The sequence below is a fragment of the Pseudorca crassidens genome, chromosome X (genome assembly GCF_039906515.1).
Source record: "Pseudorca crassidens isolate mPseCra1 chromosome X, mPseCra1.hap1, whole genome shotgun sequence".
Taxonomy (NCBI): domain Eukaryota; kingdom Metazoa; phylum Chordata; class Mammalia; order Artiodactyla; family Delphinidae; genus Pseudorca; species Pseudorca crassidens.
In genome coordinates this window covers 44,475,214-44,493,307 of record NC_090317.1, presented here as the reverse complement: position 1 = coordinate 44,493,307, position 18,094 = coordinate 44,475,214, and the positions used below count along the sequence as shown (strand labels likewise).

Below are 18,094 nucleotides of genomic sequence, written 5' to 3'. Positions count from 1 at the left end.
TCAAGTCCAGGAAGCACAGAGAGTCCCATACAGGATAAATCCAAGGAGAAACACACCAAGACACATATTAATCAAACTATCAAAAATTAAATACAAAGGAAAAATATTAAAAGCAGCAAGGGAAAAAACAACAAATAACATACAAGGAAATCCCCATAAGGTTAACAGCTGATCTTTCAGCAGAAACTCTTTATTCTGCTCTGCAGTAGTTATTTCCAATATTTTATCTTCCAGGTCACTTATCCATTCTTCTGCCTCAGTTATTCTGCTATTGATCCCATCTAGAGTATTTTTAATTTCATTTATTTTGTTGTTCATCATGCTTGTTTCATCTTTAGTTCTTCTAGGTCCTTGTTAAATGTTTATTGCATTTTGTCTATTCTATTTCCAAGATTTTGGATCATCTTTACTATCATTATTCTGAATTCTTTTTCAGGTAGACTGCGTATTTCTGCTTCATTTGTTAGGTCTGGTGGGTTTTTATCTTGCTCCTTCATCTGCTGTGTGTCTTTCTGTCTTCTCATTTTGCTTATCTTACTGTGTTTGGGGTCTCCTTTTTGCAGTCTGCAGGTTTGTATCTCCCGTTGTTTTTGGTGTCTGCCCCCAGTGGCTAAGGATAGTTCAGTAGGTTGTGTAGGCTTCCTGGTGGAGGGGACTAGTGCCTGTGTTCTGGTGGATGAGGCTGGGTCTTGTATTTCTGTTGGGCAGGTCCACATCTGGTGGTGTGTTTTGGGGTTTCTGTGGACTTATTATGACTTTAGGCAGCCTTGCTGCTAATGGGTGTGGTTGTGTTCCTGTTTTGCTAGTTGTTTGGCATAGGGTGTCCAGCACTGTAGCTTGCTGGTCATTGAGTGAAGCTCGGTGCTGGTGTTGAGATGGAGATATCTGGGAGATTTTTGCCATTTGATATTATATGGACCTGGGAGGTCTCTTGTGGACCAGTGTCCTGAAGTTGGCTCTCCCACCTCAGAATCACAGCACTGACTCCTGGCTGCAGCACCAAGTGCCTTTCATCCACATGGCTCAGAATAAAAGGGAGAAAATGTAGAACGAAAGAAAGAAAGAAAGAAAGAAAGAAAGCAAGGAAGAAAGAAAGAAATAAAGAAAGGAGTGAGGAGGAAGGAAGGAAGGAAGGAGGGAAAAAGGAAAGAAAGAAAGAAGAAGATAAAATAAAGTAAGATAAAATAAAATAAAGTTATTCAAATAAATAATTATTAAGAAAAAATATATATTTTTAAAACAAAAAACAAAACAAAAAAACCCCCAAAAAACAAAAACAATAAAAAAAAACCGGACAGATAGAACCTTAGGACAAATGGTGAAAGCAAAGCTATACAGACAAATCTCCCACATAAGCATACACACACACACACTCACAAAAAGCGGAAAAGGGGAAAAAATCATAAATCTTGCTCTCAAAGTCCACCTCCTCAATTTGGGATGATTCGTTGTCTATTCATGTATTCCACAGATGCAGGGTACATCAAGTTGATTGTGGAGCTTTAATGCGCTGCTTCTGAGGCTGCTGGGAGAGATTTCCCTTTCTCTTCTTTGTTCTCACAGCTCCCAGGGCTCAGTTTTAGATTTGGCTCCGCCTCTGCATGTAGGTCGCAGGACAGCGTCTGTTCTTCGCTCAGACAGGACTGGGTCAAAGGAGCAGCTGCTTTGGGGACTCTGGCTCACTCAGGCCGGGGCGAGGGAGAGGTACGGAGTGCAGGGTGAGCCTGTGGCAGCAGAGGCCGACGTGACATTGCAGCAGCCTGAGGCGCGCCATGCGTTCTCTTGGGGAAGTTGTCCCTGGATTCCGGGACTCTGGCAGTGGCGAGCTGCACAGGTTCCCCGGAAGGGGGGTGTGGATAGTGATCTGTGCTTGCACACAGGCTTCTTGGCGGCGGCAGCAGCAGCCTTAGCGTCTCATGCCCGTCTCTGGGATCTGCGCTGTTAGCCGCGGCTCATGCTCGTCTCTGGAGCTCCTTTATGCAGCGCTCTTAATCCCCTCTCCTCGTGCACCAGGAAACAAAGAGGGAAGAAAATGTCTCTTGCCTCTTTGGCAGGTTCAGACTTTTCCCTGGACTCCCTCCAGGCTAGCCGTGGTGCACTAACCCCCCTACAGGCTGTTTTCACGCCGCCAGACCTCTCCCTGCGCTCCCGACAGAATCCCGAGCCTCAGCTCCCAGCCCCACCCACCCCGGCGGGTGAGCAAACAAGCCTCTTGGGCTGGTGAGTGCCGGCACCAATCGTCTGTGTGGGAATCTCTCCACTTTGCCCTCCCCACCCCTGTTGCTGTGCTCTCCTCTGCGGCTCCGAAGTTTCCCCCCTCCGCCACCCGCAGTCTCCGCCCGGGAAGGGGCTTCCTAGTGTGTGGAAACCTTTCCTCCATCACAGCTCCCTCCCACTGGTGCAGGTCCCGTCCCTATTCTTTTGTCTCTGTTTTTTCTTTTGCCCTACCCAGGTACGTGGGGAATTTCTTGCCTTTTGGGAGGTCTGAGGTCTTCTGCCAGCGTTCAGTAGGTTTTCTGTAGGTGTTGTTCCACATGTACATGTATTTCTGGTGTATCTGTGGGGGGGAAGGTGATCTCCGCGTCTTACTCTTCCGCCATCTTCCCCTCGTCTGTATCATTTGTTTTTGAAATGTTTGGAAGAATTCACCAGTGAAGCTATATGGTCCTGGAGATTTCTTTTTGGATAGGTTCTTATTTAAAGATTCAATTTCTTTAATACGTATGAGACTATTCAGATTTTCTGTTTCCTCTTGGATCCATGTAGATAGTTTTGTTTTTCAAGGAATTTTTCCCATTTTATATAAACTGCCAAATTTATTGGCAACCTGATTTCCAGTTTTACCAACCATTCTTTTGCATCATCAATGCAAATATCCAAACAGTGGAAAAGACACCTGAGCAAGAATCAAAGCTGTGTCATCACACTGTATTAGCATTCATTAATTCTTCAACTGCACATATTCATAGTAAAAGGAAGAAAAAGAAAACAAAAATACTTCACTGAAGAATATCCTACATGAAGCAGTTAAAATTAATTTTATCAGAGCTGAACCATTGAGCATATGTATGTTTAATATTCTGCGTGATGAGGTAAGTATATACAAAGTGCTTTTGCACTTTAATACTGTTACTGTAAAAATGCCCTTAACCTCTCTGTACCTATTTACTTATTTGTAAAATGTGAGCAATGATTCTTATATAAGTGAATTATTGTGAGTAGCTAAAGAAACAATCAATATAAGGTGCCCAATACAGCATTTGTATTCAACTGTTGTCATTTTCCCCTTCACTTCATACTCTACTTCTAATTGATGAAATAAAATTTATATTTTAAGGCAAGATAAGAAAAAATAAACATAAAATACTTTCTCTGCGTGATTGTTTGTTTTTCTTTCTTCTGACGCTAGTAATGTAGCTTCTTAAAAGAATAGCATTCTTTCCCAACTCTGTAGGGGGTCATAGTGACTTGCTCCTTGCTTTGTATATGCTTACCTGGACTGTGTATTCTTGGTGAACTTTACATAAAATATCAGTATGTCATTTTGATGTACAATCCTTTGTATTGAAAACGTATATGACCGTGCCTTCAACTTCTAATGGGAGGAACAGTTCTCAGAGCTTTCTGAGATTCTGCTTCCTGGGTTATAATCTTCAGTTTGGCTCAAATAAAATTCCCTTATTTTTCTTCTTAATTTGATAGTTAATTGAATTTTCATCGACATAACACTAGGACTAGATGGGTGATTAGTACACAACTATGTTTATAGTATCTAGATGATTAAATGCCTGTGGCTAATGCTGAAGCCATATGTGACAGTTTACAGGGTCAGTCTCAAACCTCCTCCAACGTGTAGTGAGGAAAGTTCCATCTGTGTTAGCACCAGGAAATTTTTGCTCATCTTATAGATGACAAAAACTTCTTAATAGCCAAGTTTTTCATCTGCTTATGATTGTAAGAAATGTAATGGTCTTAGAGGTTATCTGATCCACCAACTTCAGTTTAAGATAATCTGAAGCTCTGAGAGGCTAGATTAGTTATTAGCCAAAAGAGTGGCAGGACCCAAAGCAGAAAACACTTTTGTGATTTTTCCTGATACTCTGCTTAATAATCCTGCCATTTAATCATTGTGCTTTCTTGTCTGATTCGTTTCGTGCTTTAGGTTATCAGAAAGTTTATGAACTGCATATCTATAAATAATTTTGAGCCCCTGGAAGACAAATGTACCCTTGATAAGAAGTTCCTGTGAAAAGAATCTAAGCATAATAATTGAGCTTCTGGTCAAAGCATTGAAAGGGAATCAAGAGATCTGGGTGCTGGTGCCTGTTCATCACTAGCTCTGGGAATTTGGGTAAGTCTCTCCCCTGTTGCTGTCCTCATCTATAAAACAGGGAAACATCATGTCTTTCTCTCAATCATCAGAATACGTTGTGCCAAATCCCTCTCTGACACCTTGCATTCTATAGGAATAAAACAGAGCTGAATGACAAATTTTATGTGTATTACCATCAGTGTATTGATAAAATAAGAATTTTCATATATAAGAATATAAATGTTTATTAATATAAATTTACCAAAATCTTATCTGTATAAATATTTTCAACCTGATTGTCTTGGTTTATATTTCCACTTAAACCCTCAAAGGATATAGTCTAAAACATTTATTCATTCAGGTCTCTCTCTCTCTCTCTCTCTCTCTCTCTCTCTCTCTCTCTCTCGCACGCGCACACACACACACACACACACACACACACACACACTGGACTCAAGCACACTCTGGTGCACATACATAGTCATAAGCCATGGGAATGGGTCCTTAGCCACACAGTAGGAAATATGCACTATCCTCTGTAGCAACAAGTGAAATCATGTGGAAAAACAAAGGGAAATACAATTGATTCCAAATTGTATGGGTCAAAGTGATCAGAGAAGGCTTTCAAATGAACTGAAAATAATCTGAAACTCATTCCTGCCAAGCTGATAGGCTATCTGATCTGAGTCAATACTGTTGGGTTTATCTAGCACTGAATCCTGTACCTTTCCCTGCTGTTATCAACTCTCTTGCCAAATAGTTTAGAGATAAACCTTAACTTGGCTGGCATGTGTTTGGGTCATGTGACCTTATTCTTTCAGTTCCACACTCCAGGTTGGTGAATCATTGGCAAGACTGGCTGCCCAGTCTCCCTAGACACACCTAGAGCCACCACTGGTCTTGAGGTGGAAGAGTATCCTCCAAGGTTCTCCCTTGCAATCGAGGGACACAAAATGTATTCAATGAGTTACAGATAATAGGATGACTCACTGACTGTAAGCACTTCTGCTTCCATCCCTGCCACAATGCCACGCTGAAGCTTCCTACTGAAAAAGGGGTAGGAAATGAGAAAAACAAAAGGAAAGGAAGTAAACAATACCTCACAAGAATGTACTTCTACGTATGGTTTTCCTTCTTAGATATTTCTAAAATTCACAAATATCCATTCTCTTAGCTCATATGCTGTGAGTATCACAGGAACTTATATTAAGTATTAGGAAACTAAATTAAGAATTTTACTCAATATTTTAGCTATTTGAGCTCAAGTTTCTGAAGTTTTCCAGTGTAAAATGATGCCTCAACAATGTATCCCAAATGTGGTATAGATTTCCATTCATTCAGACCTTCTTTTATAAATTTTTATTGATATGTCACATGCATATAGAAAAGTACACAAATCATAGGAGTACAGTTCAATGAATTTTCATAAAGTGAACACACCTGTGTAATCAGCAACCAGATCACAAAACAGAACACTATATTCAAATCCAGAAGTCACTTATGAGCTCTCCCTCCCCCATCACTACTGGCCCATCCTAAGCAGGTAACCACTGTCATGCCATCTAACACCATACATTAGTTTTGCCTGAATTTGAACTTTATATAATTGGCATCTTATAATGTATGCATCTTTTGTGCCTTGCTTCTTTTGACCAACATTATTCTTGTGAGAGTCATCCATGTTGTTTTGCATCAGGGTTTAAAAAAAATATCTTTTATTCACATTGTTACTATGTAACACTTGTGCACCTGGGACCTGAGCTCAACCATCTTGAGGTAGGAGAGACTGAGAGAGGGCAGTGAGTTGTCCTTTGTACAAACAATTACCTGAATTCTTTTGTTTGTTCTGAAACTGCAATGATGACTGCTGTGAGCTGAATTGTGTCCCTGCTCCCCCACCCCCAATTCATATGTTGAAGCCCTAACTTTCAATATGATGGTATTTGGAAACGGGGCCTTTGTGCAGTTGAGATGAAGTCATAAGAGTGGGATCTGTATAATGGGATTAGTGCCCTTTTAAGAAGAGATACCAGAGAATTTGCTTTCTCTCTCTCTCTCTCTCTCTCTCTCTCTCTCTCTCTCCACCATGTGAGGACACAGCAATAAGATGACATCTGAAAAAGAAGTGAGAGCTCACTGGGAAACTGAATCACTGGCATCTTGATCTTGGACTTCTCAGCCTCCAAAACTGTGGGAAACAAATTCGTATTGTTTAAGCCACCTAGTCCGTGGTATTTTGTTTTGGCAGCCTTAACTAATACAATGACAGCTTGAATAACAAAATGGATCATTAGATATAAGTGTGATTTCCTTTCAAGGGCATCAATTTGCATCTGTTTGGAGACTCATTATTAAACACCTCTCATGATACTCTTCAAACATCCAGGAAGCAGGAAAGTACTTATTTGCCTATAGAATAAAAGACCTATTTGAGTCACATACTTTTCCTTCTCCCAGGCACCTGCAAAATCCTTTTTTTAAAGATTAAACTTTTAAAATTAAACTTTCTTTTGAGATGATTACAAATTCACAAGCAGTTGTACGAAATAATACAAAGAAATCCATGTACCACTTACCAAGTTTCCCCCAATGGTAACCTCTTACAAACAGGAAACAGATATAGCCAAGATACTGAACAATTCCACTACACAAGGATCTTACTTGTTGCTTTTTTTGTTGTTTAGGGTGTTTTTTGTTTTTGGCTACAACTTCTTAACCTTGTACTCCTATTCCCACTTCGTTCACCTCTGGCTACCACTAAATTGTCTCCATTTCTAAAGTTTTGTCATTTCAAGAATGTTACATAAATGGAATCATACAGTGTGGAAAGTTTTGAGATCAGCTTTTTTCACTCAGGATAATTCCCTGGAAAACCATCATAGTTGTTACATGTATCAGTAGTTCATTCCTTGCATTTACCCTTAGACCCAGCAATTCCATTTATTGGATTTTTACCCTAAAGATAAAATTTTAGCAATATGAAAACACATATACAAAAGGTTATTCATTGTAGCATTATTTACAGTTACAAAACACCAGAATACAATCTAAATGCCCAAATAAAGGATATTAGTTGAATAAACTATAGTACACACACTATGCAGCTATTAAAAAACGATAGGGCTTCCCTGGTGGTGCAGTGGTTGAGAGTCCGCCTGCCGATGCAGGGGACACAGGTTCGTGCCCCGGTCCAGGAAGATCCCACATGCCGCGGAGCAGCTAGGCCCGTGAGCCATGGCTGCTGAGCCTGCGCGTCCGGAGCCTGTGCTCCGCAACAGGAGAGGCCACAACAGTGAGAGGCCCGCGTACCGCAAAAAAAAAAAAAAAAGTCACAGTACTTCTTTAAGCAAGATATATTTTACATTTTATCTGCCTTAATCTTAGCAGCTATTCACACTGCCAGTGATTATTCCCGTTTTTCAGATCAGATTATAGCAGTTAGGAGATGGTTAAATAAATCAGGGAAACAGCCTTGTAAATGCTTGTGCAGTAGTTAAAACTGGAATTACTCTAACGCTTTTCCGTTGTGTTCTGAAGGCTCCAGAGCTTTGAATGCTCTAATGTGGGTAATCGATGATGGCTAGGGTATTGCTCAGTTTCTATTACAATGATCTGTATTGCTTTAAAATCAACAAATTAATGAAAATTTTTGAACATTTTCTGTTTGGAAAAATAAGTAACAGTTGACTGAAAATCCAAGAGAAAACGTCTGCAAACAATGTAGGGTTTATATCAATAGTTTATAAAGCATGCTTACTATTAAACAGGAAGAGATCGGCAGATGATAAGAACAGGATATCCATTTAAAGAATAATCAATATTCATGCCCAATAAATATCTGAAGGTATTCCGAAACACATTAGGTAATGAAATGCAAATTAAAATCCTGAGAATAAAAATCCTGGATGAGATTGCAATATAGAAAAAGAATATGTGAATGTGAATACATTTTTGTGTACTTCCCCTGTTAGTTCTAAACATTTAAAATTTTATATTCCTTGGGATTTTCTATGTAAAAACTATGTCTTGTGCAATTAGGGGCAATTTCAATAGTACATTGAATAAGAATGTACATTGAATAAGACAAGAGCAGACATCCTTGTCTTATTCCTGATCTTAGGAGAAAGGCATTTTGTTTTGCATTAAGCATAATATTATCTGTAGATGCCTTTTGCCAAGTTGAGGAAGTTCCATCTTTTCCTAGTTTTCTGAGAGCTTTTGTCATGAGTGGGTGTTGAACTTTATGAAATACTATTTCTACACTGATTGATCACATTATTTTTCTTCTGTAGACTACTAATGATTGATTTTCAAATGTTGTATTAGTCTTGCATCCTTGGAATAAACTCCACTTTGTCATGATGTATAATTCGTTTTATATATTGCTGAATTCCATTTTCTAATATTTTGTTAAGCATTTCTGAATCTATATTCATGAGAGGTATTGCTCTATATATTTTTTCTGTTTTTAAATTAATTTTTATTTGAGTATAGTTGCTTTACAATGTTGTGTTATTTTCTTGCTGTACAGCAAAGTGAATCAGTCATATGTATACATATATCCACTCTGTTTTTGATTTCCTTCCCATTTAGGTCACCACAGAGCATTGAGTAGAGTTCCCTGTGCTATACAGTAGGTTCTCATTAGTTATCTATTTTACACATAGTATATATATATATATATATATATATATATATATATATATATATATGTCAATCCCAATCTCCCCATCTGTCCCATCCCCGCTTCTCCCCTTGGTATCCATAAGTTTGTTCTCTACATCTGTGTCTCTATTTCTGCTTTGAAAATAAGTTCATCTGTACTACTTTTCTAGATTCCACATATATGTGTTAATATATGATATTTGTTTTCCTCTTTCTGATTTACTTCACTCTGTATGACAGTCTCTAGGTCCATCCACATCTCTGCAAATGGTATTTACTATTTCATTCCTTTTTATGGCTAATATTCCATTGTATGTATATGTACCATATATTCTTTATTCATTCCTCTGTTGATGGACATTTAGGTTGCTTCCATGTCCTGTCTATTGTAAATAGTGCTGCAGTGAACATCGGGGTGCATGCATCCTTTTGAATTATGGTTTTCTCCAGATATATGCCTAGGAGTGGGATTGCCGGGTCGTAAGGTAGCTCCATTTTAAGTTTTTTAAGGAACCTCCATACTGTTCTCCATAGTGGCTGTACCAATTTATATTCCCACTAACAGTGTACAAGGATTCCCTTTTCTCCACACCCTCTCCGGCATTTATTGTTTGTAGAATTTTTGATGATGGCCATTCTGACTGGTGTGAGGGGATATCTCATTGTAGTTTTGATTTACATTTCTCTAATAATTAGTGATGTTGAGCATCTTTTCATGTGCTTGTTGGCCATCTGTATGCCTTCTTTGGAGAAATGTTTATTTAGGTCTTCCACCTATTTTTTGATTGGGTTGTTTGTTTTTTTGATATTGAGCTTCATGAGCTGTTTGTATATTTTGGAGATTAATCCCTTGTCAGTTGCTACATTTGCAAATATTTTCTCCCATTCTGAGGGTTGTCTTTTCATTTTGTTTATGTTATCCTTTGCTGTGCAGAAGCATTTACGTTTAATTAGGTCCCATTTGTTTATTTTTGGTTTTATTTTCATTACTCTAGGCAGTGGATTAGAAAAGATCTTGCTGTGATTTATGTCAAAGAGTGTTCTGCCTATATTTTCCTCTAAGAGGTTTATAATATCCAGCCTTACATTTAGGTCTTTAATCCACTTTGAGTTTATTTTTGTGTATGGTGTTAGGGAGTGTTCTGATTTAATTCTTTTACATGTAGTTGTCCAGTTTTCCCAGCACCACTTATTGAATAGACTGTCTTTTCTCCATTGTATATTCTTGCCTCCTTTGTCATAGATTAGGTGGCCATAGGTGTGTGGGTTTATCTCTGGACTTCCTATCACTCTGTATTTTCTTTTTTTGTGTGTGTGCTCTTTGCCTGGTTTTGGCATCAGAGTAATTCTAGCTTCATAAAGTGAATTGAAAGTCTTCCACCCTTTTCTTTCTGGAAGAGATTGTGTAGAATTGGTGTTAATTATTCTTTAAATATTTGTGAGAATCTTCCAGAGAAATCATCTTTGCCTGCAGATTTTGTTTTTGGAGAGTTGTTAAATTAAAAATTCCATTTTCTTAGCAGTTATATGGCTGTTCAAATTATTTATTTCATATTGGGTGACTTGTGGTAGTTGGTGCTTTTGGAGGAATTTGTCACTTTCATCTAAGTAGTAAAATTTCTGTGTGTACAGTTTCAATATTTCTCTTATTATTTTGATGTCTGCAGGTTTTGAAACTCTGTCTCCTGTTTCACTCTTGATAAATGTCTTCTTTTTGTTTTGTCATTCTTGCTAGAGGTTTGTCAATATTATCAAACTTTTCAAAGAACCAGCTATTTGTTTGATTTTCTCTATTGTTTTTGTTTTCAACTTAAATAATTACTTGTCTTATTTTTATATTTCCTTCATGAGATAAAAAGAGAACCCAAGGAACTCACCATGATGTCATTCCTTGGGTCCTGAGGTCTTAGTCAGTCTCTCTTCTCCTTTCCACCTTTCAGACTCTTCTTAAGTTTGTATTGTATATAATGTCCTTAATTTTTAGTTGAATTTAGGGAGAGGAATAAAGAACAGTACTTGTACTCCATCTCTCCAGAGGCAGAAGTTTGTATGATATTTTAATTTGCACACTTGGGACATTTTGTTGGTAGAAGTCAATGAGATGAGTAAACCAGCACTTCTCTGTCAATATACTGTTCCTCAATTTGTCTGTGGACTTAGAGGTCTTCTTCTTTATGGATTGAGTTACTTTTCTATCACAGTGAATGGGTATTTTTATTTCCATCAAGTTATCATTATTTCTAACTGCACAAATGATGTGAATTATTTTGTAGGAAAACTATGAAATACAGGAAAGGAAAACAAAATCTACCTGAATCCTACCAACATTGCTATCATGTTTGTATATATGTGAATTCAAAGCAGAAAATAGGAAGGGCCAAGCTAGTCACACACTCCTGTCCGATACTGAGATTGTGTGAAGGGACAGAGGAGGTGTGAAAAGGCCCATCAAAAAGTAAAGCCAGAATGCTTATTCTTAACTCATGTGTTTTTAAGCAATTTACTCTAGTAATTTTTTGTCTACTTATAAGCTGCATAGACATTTTATTTAAAAATTTTATTGAAATACAGTTGATTTACAATATTATATTAGTTTCAGGTATAAAACATAGTGATTCCATATTTTTATAGATTATACTCCATTTAACGCTATTATAAAATATTGTCTATATTCCCTGTACTGTACGTTACAAACTTGTATCTTATTTATTATATACCTAGTAGTTTTTACCTCTTAATTCCCTTCACTTATCTTTCCACTTCCCTCACTCTTCTCCCCACTGGTAACCACTAGTTTGTTCTCAGTATCTGTGAGTCTGTTACTGTTGTGTTATATTCACTCATTGGTTTTGTTTTTTAGATTCCATATGTAAATGACAGCAGAGTATCTGTCTTTCTCTGTCTGACTTATTTCACTAAGCATAATACCTTCATGGTACATCTATGTCGTTGCAAGTGGCAGAATTTCATTCCTTGTGTGACTGAGTAATATTCCATTGTGTATATATATATATATATATATATATATATATATATATATATATATATGCATACCACATCTTCTTTATCTATTCCTCTGTCGATGGACATTCCTTGTCTTGGCTATTGTAAACAGTGCTGCTATGAACATTGGGGTGCATGTATCTTTTCAAATTCGAGTTTTCTCTGAATATATGCCCAGGAGTGGGATTGCTGGATCATATGGCAGCTCTATTTTTAGTTTTTTAAGGAACATCCATACTGTTTTCCGTAGTGGCTGCACCAATTTACATTCCCACCAACAGTGTAGGAGGGTTCCCTTTTCTCCACACCTTCTCCAGCATTTGTTATTTGTAGAGTTTTTAATTATGGCCATTCTGACTGATGTGAGGTGATATCTCATTGTAATTTTGATTTACATTTCTCTAATAATTTTAACTTTTTATAATAGATATTTGTATATGTATGGTAGTTAATATAAAATAGTATCTACATATATTTTATGCATTCATGACATACCAAACTTTTTCTTAATTTATTTATTGATATTTCTAGGATACACAATTCATCTTCTAGTGCTTTCAAATTGTCACAAATCTCCTAAATATTTTCCAATGTATTTATTGAAAAACAACTGCATATAGGTGGGCCTGTGTTGTTCAAGAGTCAACTGTACTTTGGGCCATAAAAATTAGAAGGTACTTTTGTGGAATCTGCTTTTATGTGCTGTTATGCTTGGGCTATGCAGGTGGATCCTGGCAAGCCCCTTCCATCTAGAAGTAAAGGCCATGCTCCTGAGACTTTGATATTGCTGAGGAGAGGAACAGTTGGGGTTCAGAGAAGCCAGCTGTAATCAGGGCAGGTGGGATTGAGATCACAGACATGGTGTGTAGAAGACATGGAGTGTTGAGCTCTAGTTTTGGACAGAAGCTGTCACCCTCTTCTCTTCTGTGCTCTCTTCTGGGCATAGCAAGTCTTCTGGGTGTGCCCCTGGCAAAGGTGGGATCCATATCTTGGCACCTTCCAGATTAAGACAAGGATGGAGGTTTAGGTCTAAAATGTCAAGTAAATGTCATTCAATTGCCAGCTTCAATTGTTGGCAGCAACTGCCTTTGACACTGTATTTCAAATAATTCAAGATTTTATCTGGAAACGATGGGCAACAGTGCTGGGATCAATTAGCAATGCCTGCCTTGGGTATAGAAGATGAGAGAATAGTGCATATTCCTAATATTTGCTGAGACTGGGTCTGTCTTTCCCAAGTCTTATTCCAAAGAGAGGGGAAGTCAAGTGGCCACCCCAACAAGTGCAAATAGATTTATTTCCATCTGAGGCTAAATGAAATATTAGCTAAGCAAATAGTACTCTTTATGAAGGGTCTGTTCTCCTAAGCCTCTTCTATTAGTCTGAATTATCAACAATGGGTATTTACTGCTTATTTAATTCCATCCATCAAAAACAGGCATGACACTATTGATGGTATAAGGCAGATTCCCAGGTATCAGTTATTCTTGAACACCTTCACATAATCATACACCAGTACCACATAATCATACACCATCAGTTGTATTGCTTTGCTAATATTTTCCATAAATTGCTTCACTTTATAGAACTTTTTCCTGAGTATATTATATACACAGAAAGGTACATACATCTTAAGTGTGCAGCTTAAATAATTTTCATAAAATGAACACACTGTGTAACCAGCATCCACTTAAAGAAACAACATTCCCAGCCGCCTCTCACCTGCCACCCCCAGGTGTCTGGAGGTGATGCTGGAACTTCTCCTCTTTCTTGTTTCCAGACTGCAGGTGGAGTCAACACTTAAGACAGCAGATCAAAGAAGTGGACAAAATCTGGGCCTTTGATTATATCACTGACCTAATGACTCAACCAACCCAGAAGCCCACTGTACTTCTGGCCTTCCTTGTATAGGAAGGAGGTATATGGGAGGCATTTGGGAGTTTTTACCCTGGGGTATAATGAATAATACTCTGTAGACATTCTTTAAAGAAAAAGTAAAGCCGGAAAATATAGACTTGAAAATGGCCAGAACTTTGAATGTGTTCCTCTACTCACACATAGATACAATGATGGGGGTCAGAAACCTTACTGGCTTGAGATATTTGAGCACAAACTGTATCCAATCTTGTTTGACCATTAAGCTACAGAGACCAGGGGCCTACTCCTACATAGCTCACCTTATAAATAGAAACAAATGTGTGTATACACACACACAAACACACACACGTACAAATACACAATTGAATAAAGACATCAGTTGCCAAATATCACAGCTGAGACAGTTTTAGCCTGGGCTTGTTACTAAACAATGAAAATAACAACTACTAGAGTTGAAAATATATTATCGAAAATTTCCAGTTTTCAACAAAATATTACAAGACATGCAAAGAAACAAGAATTTGTGACACATTTTCATGGAAAAAAAAGCCAAAAGAAACTGTCTTTGAGGGTCCCCAGATATTGGATTTAGCAGATAAACACTTCAAAGCAGTGATTAAAAATATGTTCAAAGAGCTAAAGAAAGCACTTAAAAATAATTATACAAAAGTGTGGCAACAATCAATCAACAAATAGAGATCCCCAATAAAGAGAAAGAAATAAAATAACCAAATTTCCATTTGGTTCTTTGAAGTTGTAAAGTATAATAAATGAAATGAAATTTCACTAGAAGCTCAATAGCATATTTGAAATGGCAAAAACAATAATCATAACACCAAAAAGGGGTGACATCATGAGAAATTATCCACTCCAAAGAACAGAGAGAAAAAGAATGATAAAAAATTAATAGTTTCAGAGAACTGAAGAACATCATGAAGTTTAACAAGCAATAGGAGTTGCAATAGGGGAGAGCGGGGGGGAGAAATATATTTGAAGTAATAATGCCTGAAAACTTCCCAAATTTTGATGACAAACATTACAGTAACAAGAGGCTCAACCAACCCCAAGTAGAATAATTACTAGAAGATCTACAATGAGACACATCATAGTTAAACTATTGAAAACCAATGACAGAGAAAACTTTGAAAACAGCAAAAGAAAAATAACTCAGCACATACAGAGGATCAACAATATGATTAGTACTCAACTTCTTATTGGAAGTAATGTGGTCAGAGGCAATGGTGGTAGAAAAAAATCCTGTCAACCAAGATTTCTATATCCAGCAAAATTATCCTTTAAAAGCTAAGGTTAAATAAAGACATTTTCAGAAAAAGATGAGAGAATTTGCTGTGCATACCTATATTACAAGAAATGCTACAGGAAGTCCTATAGGCTGAAAGGAAATGACACAAGACTGTAGCTTGAATCCTCAGGAAGAAATGAATAGCAACAGAAATGGTAACTATATGGGCTAATTTAAGAGAACTTATCAATGTATTGTCTCATTTATTCTCTTAAATTCTTTAAAAGGCATAAGATGCTACAAAGCAATAATTATAACTCTGTATTGTTGAATTTATAACATATATAGATGTAACATATATGACAATAATAGTATAACAGGGAAAGACTCTGACACCATAATGTATCTATCTCTTCTGCTGCTTTAACCTCTGAGTCATAATCCTCTGCTTAGCCCTGCACATAGACATATTAGTCACTAAAGGAATTTTGCCCAAAGCTTCGGGTGTACATGATAGCCTCATTTCAAAGAAACTCTACCTCCCGCGTGGTGATAAGGAAACATGAGCAAGAAAAACTAACATTTGTCTATCTAGTTCTGCAGGAACATCAGACCAGGTTAATGTCAATCAGAGTCAACTGACCAAGAAAAAAAAAGTTTCGTAACCTCCCTCAGACCACCACCAGTGCCCAGCTGTTTGAGGCTATTCCTCACCACCTGACCTTACCTCCTCCTGCTTCTCCCTTCACTAGCATAAAAGAAGCATGAATTATACCCCAAATTAATATGGTTCTTTAGGCCATTAGTCCGCCACCTTCTTGGTCTGCTGGCTTTCCAAATAAAGTCAAGATTCCTTGTCTCAACACCTTGTCTCACAATTTTTGGCCTGTTGTGCAGTAAGTAGTATGAACTTGGACTTGGTAACAATAGCACAGAGGAGGGAGGGATGGAATGCACTTTCATTTGAGCAAATTATTTTTATTAGTTTGGAATTGAATTAGTATTACTCTGCAATAGATTATGATAAATTAAGATGCATGTTGTAATCCCTAGAGCAACCTCTAACAAAAAAAAATCTCAAAAACTATTGTAAAAACATAAAACCAACAAAAGAATTTAAATGGATACCAAAAATAATTTTAACCTAAAGAAAGGAATCCAGTAAGAATAGATGAACAGAAATGGTAAGAGACATATAGAAAACAAATACAAAAATGAGAAATGAAAATCTAAGCACATCAATAATTACATTAATCAAAAGGAAACAAATGACAAACTCAATAACAAAGCAAGACTCAACTATATGCTGCCTTAAAGAGACACACCTTAGATTCAAAGACACAAATGGTTTGAAAGTAAAAGATTCTTAAAAGATATGTCTTGCAAACAGTGACTACAAGAGTATTGGAATGAATTCATTAATATTAGAAAAAATAGACTTTAAAATAAGAAATATCATTAGGATATTAGGAAATATTTCATAATGATAAAAGGGCCGATATCTCAGGAACATAAAACAATTATAAATGTATGTGTACTAAAAGCTGAACCCCAAAATAAGTGAAACAAAAACTGACAATTGAAAGAAGGAATAGTTGGAAACTTCAAAACTCTATCGTAATTGGTAGAGCAACTAGATAGAAAATTAACAAGGATATAGAAGACTTGAACAGAATTATCAACAAGTATTACAGGTGTGCATGTGCCTGTATATATAAAATGCTTCACTCCACATAGGCAGAATACACAATCTTTTCAAATGGAGATGGAACATTCTCTAAGGTCGACAATACACTAAGCAGTAAAACAAGTCTCAATAACTTTAAAATGATGAAAATCATGCCATATATTTTCTCTAACCACAAGAGAATTAATTTAAGTATCAAGAGAGAAACAAATTTTTGAAATCCCAAAACATTCAGAAATTAACACACTTCTTAGTAACACATGGGTGAAAGCAAAAAAGGAAGTTAGAAAATATTTTGAAATGAATGCTCAATCATAGCATATCAAAGTTTTGGAATACAACTAAGCCAATGCTCCGAGATAAATTTATACCTTCAAACACCTATATCAGAAAAGAAGAGTCTCAAACCAATAACCTAAACTTCCATCTTAAAAAACTATATACAAGAAGAGCAAACTAAGCCCAATGCAGCACAAAAAAGAATAGAGCAGAAATCAATGAAATGGACATTAGAAAAAGAATAGAAAAAAATCAATAAAATCAAAAGTTGGTATTTTGAAAATGTATGCCAAAGTGCCAAACTATTAGCTAGACTGACCATGGAAAAAATGGCAAAAGTAAGTAATGAAAGGGGCACATCACTACCAACTCCACAGAAAGTAAAACGATTTTAAAGGAATACTATGAACAACTTTATGCCAACAAATTTGATAACCTAGGTGAAATGGACAAATTCCTAGAAAAGACATAAATTATTAAAACTAGCTCAATAAGAAATAGATCTGTATAGACCAACAACAGGTAGTGAAAATTAATTAGTAATTACAAATACTCCAACAAAAGAAAGTCCAGGCCTAGATGGCTTCACCAGAGAACTCCACCAATATTTAAAGAAAAAAAAATCCTTAACAAACTGTTTTGGAAAATGATAGCAGTATTATCTTGATATAAAAGCTGAACCAAGGTGGCGAAAGAAAATTAATCTACAAACTAATATCCCACATGAACAAAGACATTAAATTTCTTAATAAAATATTAGCAAATTGAATCCAGCAACATATCCCAGGAAGGCAAGATTTGCTTAACATCTAAAAATTAATTGATATAATACATTTTATTAATACAATAAAAGAAGAAACACATGATCATCTCAACAGATGCAGAAAAAGCATTTGACAACAACCAACAACCTTACATGGTAAAAAAAATTCTCAGAAAACTAGGAATAGAGGTGAACTTCCCAAACATGATTTAAAAAAAGGCATTTGTTGTAGGTGCAACCTGGTGGAGAGTTTCTTAACATTGC

The 18,094-nt window shown here is 36.7% G+C and overlaps 1 protein-coding gene and 1 long non-coding RNA gene across 9 annotated transcripts in view; one reads left to right on the top strand and one right to left on the bottom strand.

Annotated features, from left to right (window-relative positions):
• ZMAT1 (zinc finger matrin-type 1) overlaps positions 1 to 18,094 on the bottom strand; it is a 156,239-nt gene that overhangs the window by 95,340 nt on the left and 42,805 nt on the right. For 2 of the 8 annotated variants that reach the window (XR_010939813.1, XR_010939819.1), the window contains one exon: positions 9,070 to 12,976. The exons of the other annotated variants lie outside the window; for them this stretch is intronic. The gene's annotated coding sequence lies outside the window, so the exon portion shown is untranslated. Of the gene's footprint in view, positions 1 to 9,069; positions 12,977 to 18,094 lie in introns of those variants that run through there. 8 annotated transcript variants of the gene reach the window in all.
• LOC137216542 (uncharacterized) lies at positions 2,648 to 15,964 on the top strand. Its single transcript, XR_010939824.1, has 3 exons — positions 2,648 to 3,092; positions 4,163 to 4,351; positions 15,697 to 15,964. It is a non-coding gene; the product is annotated as an uncharacterized lncRNA (long non-coding RNA).